The 11,749-nt window shown below is 35.6% G+C and overlaps 1 long non-coding RNA gene across 2 annotated transcripts in view; it reads right to left on the reverse strand.

Annotated features, from left to right (window-relative positions):
* The window catches only part of LOC134761872 (uncharacterized), a 47,289-nt gene extending 36,347 nt beyond the window's left edge, over positions 1 to 10,942 (reverse strand). For both annotated transcript variants that reach the window (XR_010141029.1, XR_010141028.1), the window contains exon 1: positions 10,809 to 10,942. This is a non-coding gene — a long non-coding RNA (uncharacterized LOC134761872). The remainder of the gene's footprint in view (positions 1 to 10,808) is intronic.
* Between the last annotated feature and the right edge of the window lie 807 nt (positions 10,943 to 11,749).

Raw genomic sequence — 11,749 nt, forward strand, 5'->3', positions numbered from 1 at the left:
CTAGAAAAAGAAGAGAAAATTATTCCCAAAGAAAGTAAAGGAAGAAAATCTAAAAAAGTAAAAGTAGAAATGAATGAAGTTGAAAATAAACATAGAATAGAGACAATCAATAAAATAAAAGTTATTTTAACATTTATAAAAATAATTAATACCCCAGGAACATTACTCTTTTCAAATCATGAATATTAGAATAAGAAGGTATTATGAAAAGTTGATATCTTTGACAACTGAGATGAAATGAATATGTTTCTTGAGAAATGTCAAATATCCAAACTGACAAAAGAAGAAATAAAAATCTGATAGGCAACTTTGGTTGATAAAGAAATTAAATCTGTAATTAAAAACCTTCCTACTAGAAAAACTGTCCCTGGTGAAATAACATTAGTTTTATAAAAATCCTTTCAAAGAATAAGAAAAGAGAAATACTTCCCAACTTATTTTGTTATTCTTCCCAACTTAGAATAATGCTAATACCAAAATCTAATTAGACATTATAAGAATGAGAAATTATAGACCACTAATTCTCATGAACATAAATAAAAACAAAATATTAGCATATAGGGCCAGGCATGCTGGTTCATACTTATAATCCCAGCACTTTGAGAGGCCAAGGCAGAAGGATTGCCTGAGCCATGGAGTTTGAGACCAGCCTGGGCAACATAGTGAGATACCACACTGATGAAAAATATAAACATTATCCAAGTATGGTGGTGTATGCTAAAGTACCAGTTACTTAGGAGGCTGAGGAGGATGATTGCTTCAGCCTGGGTGTTTAAGGCTGCAGTGAGCCATGATCATACCACAACACTCCAGCCTTGGTAATAGAGCAAGAGATCCTGTCTTAAAAAAAATCTATATCTATATCTATATATATATAATTTTTGGTCCTCACATGTGGCTCAGAATCTCTTGAAATATTTTACAAAGTTTGGCTTTTTTCATCAACACAGTGTTTCACTGATGGTTTTAGTCAAAGCAAGAAAAAGAAATAAATTATGTTAAGATTGGAGAAGAAGAAATTATTTACCAGAATATTCTGTCACTATTTATCAAAAATTACTGGATACAAAGTCAGTATTAAATAATCATTTTTAATATAACAATAATCATTTTTAATATAACAAGTGGAAAATTAAAACTTTAAACTTTCAGTTAAAACAGTATCAAATAATATTAAATATATAAGAATAAATCTAATAAAGGACCTCTGCATTAGAAACTATGAAATATTTCTGTGACAAATATAAAAAAAGACAAAAATAAATGAAGTGGTATCCTGTGTTCATGGAATAGAATATTCTAAATATTTAAAGGTGTCTGTTCCAAACTGACCTGTAGAGTCAATGCTAGTTTGATCATAATCCAAACTGTTGTGTATGTATAAATCAACATTGTAAAATGTATAAGAAATTGTAAGGAATTAAACAAACCAAAACAATCTCAAAGAAGGGGAAAATCTGATAGATTTACTCTACTTATAGAGTGATTATTTTAAACCAAAAGTAATTAATTTAGTGTGGTTGATTGAAGAATGAAGGATGAATTCAGTCTAACCAATACAAGAATAGAGAAAGAGATCAACAGAATGGCATAGAGTCCTGAAACAAATATTCCACGTGTTTAGTAACTGATTTACAACCAAGTTTCCATTACCAATCAGAGGGGAAAGGTGGTCTTTTCAAAATATGGAGCTGAGTCAACTGAATAGCTAAAATATGAAATTTGACCCCTCCCAACACCTTGGATTATAGATCAATACAATCAAAACAGATCAAGATGTAAAAAGTAGAATCGTCAGTCTTCTTGAAATAAAAAGGGGAATATCTTCATGATCTTGGGATAAGCAAATATTTTTTAAATGGGATAAAAAAATCACTATGAAATAAATTTTTTATTGTTTATTGAATTACATTACTTAATATACTAGAGAGGAAAGCTACTGATTGGGAGCAGAGATTTACAATACATATATTTGTCAAAAAGCTTGTATCCAAGATGTATAAATAATGCATACTAAACTATATGAAAAGGAAAAATGTACAGTTTTTTAAAAAAGGCAAGAGACTTAACCAAATACTTCACAAAAGAGGATAATAAAATCAGTGCTATATATATGAAGAAATGCTCAACATCATTGGTAATCAAAGACAAGTTTAAAGCCACAAAAAGGATACAAAGACATACTCAGCACCAGAATAGCTAAAATTAAAAATATAATTTCAAAGTTGCTGAGGTTTTAGACCATCTGGCAGTCTTTTATATTGCTATTAAATGTCTGAATATGCACGTCTACCATTTGCAGTATCTGCTAAAGCTAATCATATGTGTTCCCTTTGACTAAGCAATTATACCCTTGAGTGTGTGTCCAACAAAAGCAGGTGCTTATGTCCACTTAAAGTCATGTAAAAATGTCCACAGCAGGTTTATTTACGATAGCCAAAACCTGGAAAGAACCCAAAGCCCTTCAGCAGGAGAATGAGCAAACAAATTACAAGATATTTATATAATGAATACAATTCTGCAATAAAAAAGAATAAATAACCAAGACAGTAAGAGAAGACCTAAGTAACAAGAATGGAATAAATATTCATGGTTATAATGATGCAAAATTTTAAAGATATCATTTCTCTCCAAATTGATCTATAAATTCAATGCATTTTATTATACAATCCTAAAAGCTTTTCTTTGGATTAAATAGACAAGCTGATCATAAGACTTATATAAAAGAGTATACTGCCAAGAGAAGTAAATGACACTGGCAGGGCCTCAGATTTTAAGTCTAGTAAAGCTAGACTTATAAGTCTTCCATCATATAGTCTTGTACAGGTGAAAGAATAAGCAAATGAAGCAATGGAACAGAATAGGGAACACACAAATGTACCCATAAAAATATGAAAATGTCATGACTGTTGGTGTTACTAATCAAAAAGAAAAAGACACATTAATCATAATGTTAACCACAAATACTATGATGAATGAAAGTATTAATCAAAACACTATGGGTGATGTAGCTTTTCTTTATTGATTAGTAATGCCAACTGTGGTCATGTGGGGTTATCAATATGAAAAAAAATTAAATTAGACATATCTCACATTACAATTAAATTAAATTCCAGATAGATGAATGACCTAATGCTAGATCTTTTTTTTTTTTTGAGACAGAGTCTCACTCTGTCAACAGGCTGGAGTGCAGTGGCACAATCTTGGCTCACTGCAACCTCTGCCTCCCAAGTTCAAGTGATTCTCCTGCCTCAGCCTCCCGAGTAGCTGGGACTACAGGCACGTGCCAACACACCCAGTTAATTTTTGTATTTTTAGTAGAGACGGGGTTTCATGATGTTGGCCAGGATGGGCTGAATCTCTTGACCTCGTGATCTGCCTGCCTCGGCCTCCTAAAGTGCTGGGATTACATGCGTGAGCCACCACGCCCGGCCCTAATGCTTGATCTTTAAAACTTTTTGAAGAACATATTGAAAATATACTTTTGATTTCAGGAAGGAAATGGTGACAAAATAAGACACAAAGAGCAAAATCTATAAGCAAAAAGTTGTTACATTTGCAACATTAAATTTCTGTTCCACAAAAGATCATAAACAAAGATAAAAGACAAACCACAAACTGAAAAATGATATTTGCAACTCAAATCCATTCAATAGAAATATGGGCAAACATTATGACCAAAGCAATTTACAGTAGAGAAACATCAAACTCCAATCAACATATTCAAAGATGCTTTACCTCATTAGTAATCAAAGAAATGGAAATTAAATAAAAAATAGAATACCAGTTCCCTGCTTCCCACTTGCATGTCCTTAACCCCAGATGGGCAAATAAGTAGTCTGTTAATGCAAATAGTATCACAAACATGAAGCAAGATATCTGTGACATCATATAAAAATACTGAGATTTGGAACTGGTATAGACCTTTTGGAGAATGATTTGACAATATCTAGAAAATTTAAATATGTACATAGTTTTCAACCCACAAATTTCACTTCTACATATATATCCTAGAGAAATCCTCACATTTATGCACATGATGATATACACAAGATTAATCACTGCAGCATTGTTCATAATGCTGAAAATTTAGGCAGCAATCTAAATGTTCATTAAAGCATGTATAAAGTTTTTTCTATATTTTATACACTGGAATACCACAAAGAAATTAAAATACACGAACTGTAAGTCTATGTACTATGGATAAATCAAATAAAAATAATGTTGAATGGTGACTATTTTCAGAATGATATATACAGTCTGATAACATATACATAAAATGGCATGAAAAATAATATTGCATAATATTCATAGACACATAACTATGTAGGAATGGTATGAAACATATGTAAGATTTTTAAACATCAGTTTCCAGAAAATGGTTATTTTGGGAGAGGAGACAGTGATTTAAATATTAAACCATGGACATTTATCACTTCCCCAATCAATACTCTTATAATTTCCTATGCCTGTCTTTGCTTTAGTCTCTTAATCCCATCATCTTCATAAGCTGAGGATGTATGTCGCCTCAGGACCCTGTGATGATTGTGTTATCTGCACAAATTGTTTGTAAAACATGTGTGTTTGAACAATATGAAATCTGGGCATCCTAAAAAAACAGGATAACAGCGATTTTCAGGGAACCAGGGAGGTAACCACAAGGTCTGACTGCCTGCGGGGCCAGGCAGAACACAGTCATATTTCTCTTCTTGCAAAAGCGAATAGGAGAAATATCACTGAATTCTTTTTCTCAGCAAGGAACAGCCCTGGGAAAAGAATGCATTCCCAGAGAGTGGTCTCTAAAATGGCCACTCTAGGAGTGTCTGTCTTATGCATTTGTAGATAAGGGATGAAATACACCCTGGTCTTCTGCAGCGCCCCGGGGCTTGCTAGGATTGGGAAATTCCAGCCTGGCGAAATGCTAGTCAGACTGGTTGTCCACTCTCAAACCCTGTTTCCTGTTAAGATGTTTATCGATGACAATGTGTGCACAGTGGGACATGACACCTCATTAACTATTCTAATTTTGCCCTGGCCCTGGCAGCACCCTGGCTCTGCCCCCATTTGCCTTGTGATATTTTATTGCCTTTTGAAGCATGTGATCTCTGTGACCCACACCCTATTCATACACTCCCTCCCCTTTGAAAATCGCTAATAAAAACTTGCTGGCTTTGCAGCTCGGGGGCATCACGGAACCTGCCGACATGTGATGTCACTGCTGGAGACCCAGCTATAAAATTTCTGTCTTTTGTGCTCTTTCTCTTTGTTTCTGAGACTGGTCAACACTTAGGGAAAATAGGAAAGAACCTACGTTGAAATACTGGGGCTAGTTCCCCCGATATTTCTATAGAATAAACTCGTTTATAAGTTTTTTAATAGTGACTTCTTAGTTTCTTTTTGAGAGTTAAGAAATATTCCATTGCTATGAAATACATTCAAATAGAAATGTCACTATTACACAAGTGCATAAAATCCATAACAAAATTGAAACTAAATTCTCTGTACTCTCAGGCCAGTTATCTTTCCACTGAATCAAAATTGCCTTTTATTAAAAAAAACTTTACATATGAAATATGGGAAAGAGAACAAAAATTCATAATAATATTTTCTTTTGTGGTCAGCATTATGAATTATAATAATATGAGACATTTACTGAGCTCTACAATTTGTTCAAAACCCTACCAACGTTACAACATTATCTCGTCTAATCATGAAGCACTGCTAAAGATTGAAAGTTTAGGTAATTTGGGTCCATTACTTCCCTTCATTTTCTCTCCTGCTGCTTCTTTTTTTACTGATTGCTGTATGACAAGAAAGAAAAAAATAAAACCAAAATTGGTGAACTAGAAGTTGTATGAAAAACTTGGTTTCACAAGAGATTGTCTAAAAATGAACATTTTAATAATATGTGCCAAATCTTGCTTTTACTACCAAGGTTTATGTGGTTTCCAGTAGAGATTTCAAAATATGAGAGGACATGAAACAATATGAGGAATTTCAATTTTTGTTTTAAATAAAAGGGAAAAAATGTTTTGCCAGGCTGTCTGAACATCCTGATTCAGTCACAGGAACATCTCCAGGGATACTGTCTGAAGCTAGCATAGAGAAAAACCTATTTAGTTCCCTTTTTGGTTCTCAACTTGGACATAAAAGTTTTCTAGCCTGAGCTAGGATGGAAGTGAGCACTCCCACTGATGAAATTGACTCAGAGGTAGTCAAGAAACTGGGCAAATTGATAACAAAAGCTCTCTTTCTCTCTCTCTTCTATTTTTCCCTTTAATATTATTCCCTGAAAGGGATTTATTTTATGTTTCTCTCTTGCACAAATCCTGGACTCACAGATCATTTATTCTTTGTAACAGCTATAGTTTCCACACCACAGCATAACTCAGGACATTAAAGGTACTATAGACAACTCAATGTATGCAAACCACAATGACTAACCCTGGAACCCCGGAAAGAATGTACACAGTAGCAGGAGCCTACAGAAGACTGCAAGAAGATGGGGAAATGCAAAAATGAAATATAAAATGAAACAAAGTAAAATCTAAAAGGATACCTGAGATGAGTAATGAAATTTTCATTTCCATTTTTGGATTTACTCTCCTAACTAATCTCCAAGGTAATGCAAACTAAGTTAGAAAAAAGCTTTTCTGAGTCAATCGGTGTCCCAAGAAGCAAACTGAAGGCCCACTGTGTGTAGGCACTGGTTTTCTGCACCACACCCTGGCTAACTGCCTTCTCCAAGCCCTCCAAAGACTGTTGGTGTAGGCATCTAGGAGAAAACATTTCAGAGACTTTTATGTCCCAACATCATGCTATTTGAAATATCACTTTTCTCAGAAAAGTCTTGGAAGGAAATCTGATTTAACCAGATAGGTACTGGGTTAGTAACACAATATGTAGTGTTACTTCTTCCAATGAAGAAGAAATGTGTCTGGTGTTCAGAATACACACTTAGGCTAATATTCAGGCTCTGCCACATGCTAGCTTTGTGGAGATTGTGGTTACTAATATGTGTATCGTAACCCATACACAGTACAATGACAAATTCCTTAATCTCTCTGTACAAAATGTTTATATGCTGTCACTGCATAAATTAGTATGAAACAGCCTCCAATAAACATTTCCCATCTGAGGGCTCTCTGATTTTTGGCTCAGGATCATAGGCCATTATTCTATTAATACCTGGATAATTTCTAGAGTTTCATAACTCAAAAAAAAGAAAAGAAAAGGAAAAAACAAAATTTCAAAGCAAGATAGGATATTTTGCAAATAAGCAGACATCTTACATCATTCTCTTTGCTTCTGTATTCCTTGATGAATAAGATAATTGTTAATTTGTTGGTATATAGCCTTAAGTTACCTGCTTTCTCTACTTAGCAGGAAGATTGCATTTAGTGGAACTTTCTGAAGAATTTCATACTTTCAAATAGTTCATTTTTCTTGATTTTTCTCCACCCTAATATTCTTAACTTTCTTAATATTCTTATGTCTCTGTTTATCTCCTTGCAAATTCTAAGTCTCCATCATGATTTCTTTTTGTTCTCTCACTTCTTTAAAAAAATTAGCTTCCTTCATTGGTCATCCTCAAGGTTTATCATCAACCATTTTCCCTTCTCACTCTACCAGATTCCTGTCAATCTTTTTGAGTCATGAGCCTCTTTCAAAAATCTGTTGAAATGATGAACTCTTTCTGTGAGGACTGGGGGAGTAGGGGGCATATTCACAAATTTTACATATCATTTCGAGGGACTTATTGATCTCCCTGCTTTATGACTGCTGATAGACAAACACCTCCTCTCCAACTTCAGTATCTAATCTGTGTTGATTGTCCCAAGTCTTCATTTTTAATTCCCAGTCTCTATCCAGTACTCAAGACCCATATGTACAACTAACTAGTAAATGTGTCCATTTGGAAATTCCATAAGCACCTCAAACTCAACATGCCTAAACTAAACATATCTTCTTGCCATCTAAATCTTGTATTCTCTGCCTTGTGGTCTGACACAGTAAATATCACCATCCACTGAAGTATCTAAGGTTAAAACCTTGGTCACCCTAGACTTTTCCTTCTCCCTCATTTTCACTAAGTTCTACAAATCTGAAAATTTTTTTTTGCAATTGTCATTGATCAGATCCCAATAACTTCTTGCCCATATTAGTGACATAGACTACTAAAATCATGTTTAATTACATAATTAATAAGCAAATACTTTCTCCCTGTAAAAAATCCAAATAATATAAAAGTACAAATGGTGAATTTTCTCTTTCCATAGCACATCCTAATTCTCTCCTTGCACATATATATCCACTGTTAAGCATTTGGTGTATATCCCTTTCATTCTTGTTCCTTTATATTTGCATACATGTATATGTATGGATGAGAAGACATAAGTTTTGAGTATTTCTTTACACAAATGGGAACATGCTGTATTAGTTTGTTTTCACACTGCTGATAAAGACATTGCCAAGACTGGGCAATTTACAAAAGAAAGAGATTTATTGGACTTACAGTTCCACTTGGCTGGGGAGGCCTCACAATCATGGTGGAAGGCAAGGAGGAGCAAGTCACATCTTTCATAGATGCCAGCAGGCAAAGAGAGAGCTTGTTCAGTTAAACTCCTGTTTTTAAAACCATCATATCTCATGAGACCCATTCACTATCACAAGTACAGCACAGGAAAGACCTGCCCCCATGATTCAATCATCTCCCACCCAGTCCCTGCCACAACATGTGGGAATTATGGGAGCTATAAGACGAGATTTGGGTGGGGACACAGAGTCAAACCATATTACATGCTTTACATAATAGTCTCTCACTTAATCTTTTTCACTTAATAAAAGATTTGGAGACATTTCTATTTAAGTATGTGAATATATGTTATATTTTTAATGGCTACTTAGTATTTCGTTATAAAGATGTATACTATATGATTTAACCATTGCCTTTTGATGAGAATGTAGCTTGTTTCCTGTTTTTATTATGCCCCACTATCATCCTCGTGCACGTGTGAGTATACTTTCAAAGGTGAGATTCCTAACAGTGGATACCAGAGACTCCTATCTGCCCTCCCTACCTCTAGTCTCAATCCTCTTCAATCCTCCTTCACTTATTCACCAACACTCAACAACTATCTGAGCATCTACTGTTATCAGGCCCTATGCTGGGCATTTGGTAATAAAGAAACTAGTTGACACAGCTCTTGCTTCCAGGGAGTTCAAAATAAAATGGAAGAGAGACAAACAGATGCATTATAATAGTGCAGTATTTTACATATATATATATATGTATATCTAATATATCTATATCTATATCTATATAGGTATATTTATATACCTATAATGTATAATATATATAATATATAGAGTACAGTATAAAGTGCAGTATAATAAGGTTGAAATAGAAATGTGTACAAGGTACTCTCTCAGAGAACAATTTTTAGAAATCACCTCAGTCGGGCACGGTGGCTCACACCTGTAATCCCAGCACTTTGGGAGTCAGAGGCAGGTGGAACTCCTGAGGTCGGGAGTTCGAGACCAGCCTGACCAACATGGAGAAATCCTGTCTCTACTAAAAATACAAAATTAGCCGGGTGGGTGGTGCATGCCTGCAATCCCAGCTACTCATGAGGCTGAGGCAGGAGAACCACTTGAACCCAGGGGGCGGAGGTTGCAGTGAGCCAAGATTGCGCCATTGCACTCCAGCCTGGGCAACAAGAGCAAAACTCCGTCTCAAAAAAAAAAAAAAAAAAAAAAAAAAAAAATTACCTCATTCTGAGAGCAATGAGGAAGTAAGAGAGATGAATGGAAAGATTCCTAGACACCTCTTGAAGGTTGGAATTGGCTTGGTGCAGAAATGATGGGACTTTCCAACAGAAGGAAAAGACTATGATTTATTGATTGGGTATCAATGTGTGTCATGCTGTGTTCTAGGCACAGAATTACAGGCATGAACAACACAGAAAAGGCCCCACTTTCATGCAGCTTTCTTTCTACTGGGGGAAGGAGATTAATTCAAACACAAACAAGAAAGTGTATGATACAAATTCAAATTATGATAAGTTGTTAGGGGAAAACTATTAAGAGACAGAGTCAATAAAGGCTTTTTTTAGAAGGTTACGTTTGCCTTGAGACCTGAGTTGTAAGGAGCATCACAACAAAATCTTGGAGAAGAGGGGCTAAGTGGAGGGAACAACATGTACAAAGAGGCTGAAGAAGGAATGGGCCAGACATATTACAGTAATGAGAAGAAGGCCAGTTATAGAGTTAACAGGGAGATTGGTGGCTGTGGACTAAATGTTTATGTCCCTTCAAAATTCATATGTAGAAACCAAATCTCCAGTGTGACGGTGTGTAAAGATGGGATTTTTGCAAGTTAATTAGATCACAAGGGTGGAACCTCCATGATGGGATTAGTGTTCTTATAATAAAAGACACAGGAGACAGCATGCTTTCTCTCCCTAGCCCATGTTAGAATATGGGCAACCATCTGTGAACCAACAGGAGGACACTCACTGACAATCTGACCATGCTAGCACCATGATGTCAAAATTCCAGCCTGCAGAATTGTGAGAAATAAATATTTGTTGTTTAAGCCACCCAGTCTATGGTATTTGATTATAGCATCCCAGACTAAGATAGTGCTACATTCAGGAACTGCAAGCATTTATGTGTGGCTAGAACCACAGCCTGGCAGAGCGAACCCTCCATGAACCTGTTTCCACCCTGGCTCCACCTCTGCCCACTCTTCCCATGATCCTTAAGCTCCAAACACACAGCATATTTTTAGTTACCTAAAACACTACCTTTTCTCTTGCCTTTGCTCATTCTGTTTCCACTGCCTGGAATGACCTTCCTTGCCTTGCTGACTCCAATTTTCCCTCCCTGGCTCAGCTCAGGCAGCTGGAATCCTTCCCCAGTCCTCCCTGGCTGTGTTAGTAAGCAACCCCCTCTACAGCAGAGTAGCTTGTGCATAAATAACTCTTGTGGTTAATTGTGTTTCCCTGAAGGTAGGGCTTGTTTAACTTGCACTTGTGTCCATAGATTTGGCACAGAACCTGACACTCAGTGGATGAGTCTGCTGATTGGGGTTGACACCTGGCCTATATCCCAATGGCTTTACTTCCTCTAGTTCATCTGAGTTATGAGTCCTATCTCACAATCCTTCCTGTAGATATCCAAGGAGTCTCTTTATTTTTCCTGTCTCTGATCATAGCAACACTTTAGCAGGAGTTCTTTGAGTGTGTCTCAGCACACATTATGCTTTGAGAATTCTATGTATATATTATAGGATTAATGCCTTCTGAATATGCAACTTCTCTAAGCTTGCAAGCCTTAGTTTTTGTATTTCTTTTCTTTTTCTTTCATTTTGCACTTTTAAGAAAGATAATAAAAACAACTTTGTTTTTAAAATTTTTGAATGACAATAATTGCATATATTTATAGGGTACAATGTGTTTTTATACATGTACACATTTTGGGATAATTAAATCAAGCTAAGTGACATAGACATCACCTCACATACTTATCATTTTTTTTGTAGTGACTACATTTAAAATGTACTCCCTTGGCAATTTTTCAGCATACAATACATTATTGTTAACTACAGTCACCATGCCACACAGTAGATCTCAAATACTTATCCTCCCGTCTACGTGACCAACATCCCTCCATTCCCCACTACCCTCCAGCCCAAATAATCTTCCTTGTGTTTTCATGTATTATGTGCCAGCCCACTGGCTAAGTC

The sequence above is a fragment of the Pongo abelii genome, chromosome 7, assembly GCF_028885655.2.
Source record: "Pongo abelii isolate AG06213 chromosome 7, NHGRI_mPonAbe1-v2.0_pri, whole genome shotgun sequence".
Classification (NCBI taxonomy): Eukaryota; Metazoa; Chordata; class Mammalia; order Primates; family Hominidae; genus Pongo; species Pongo abelii.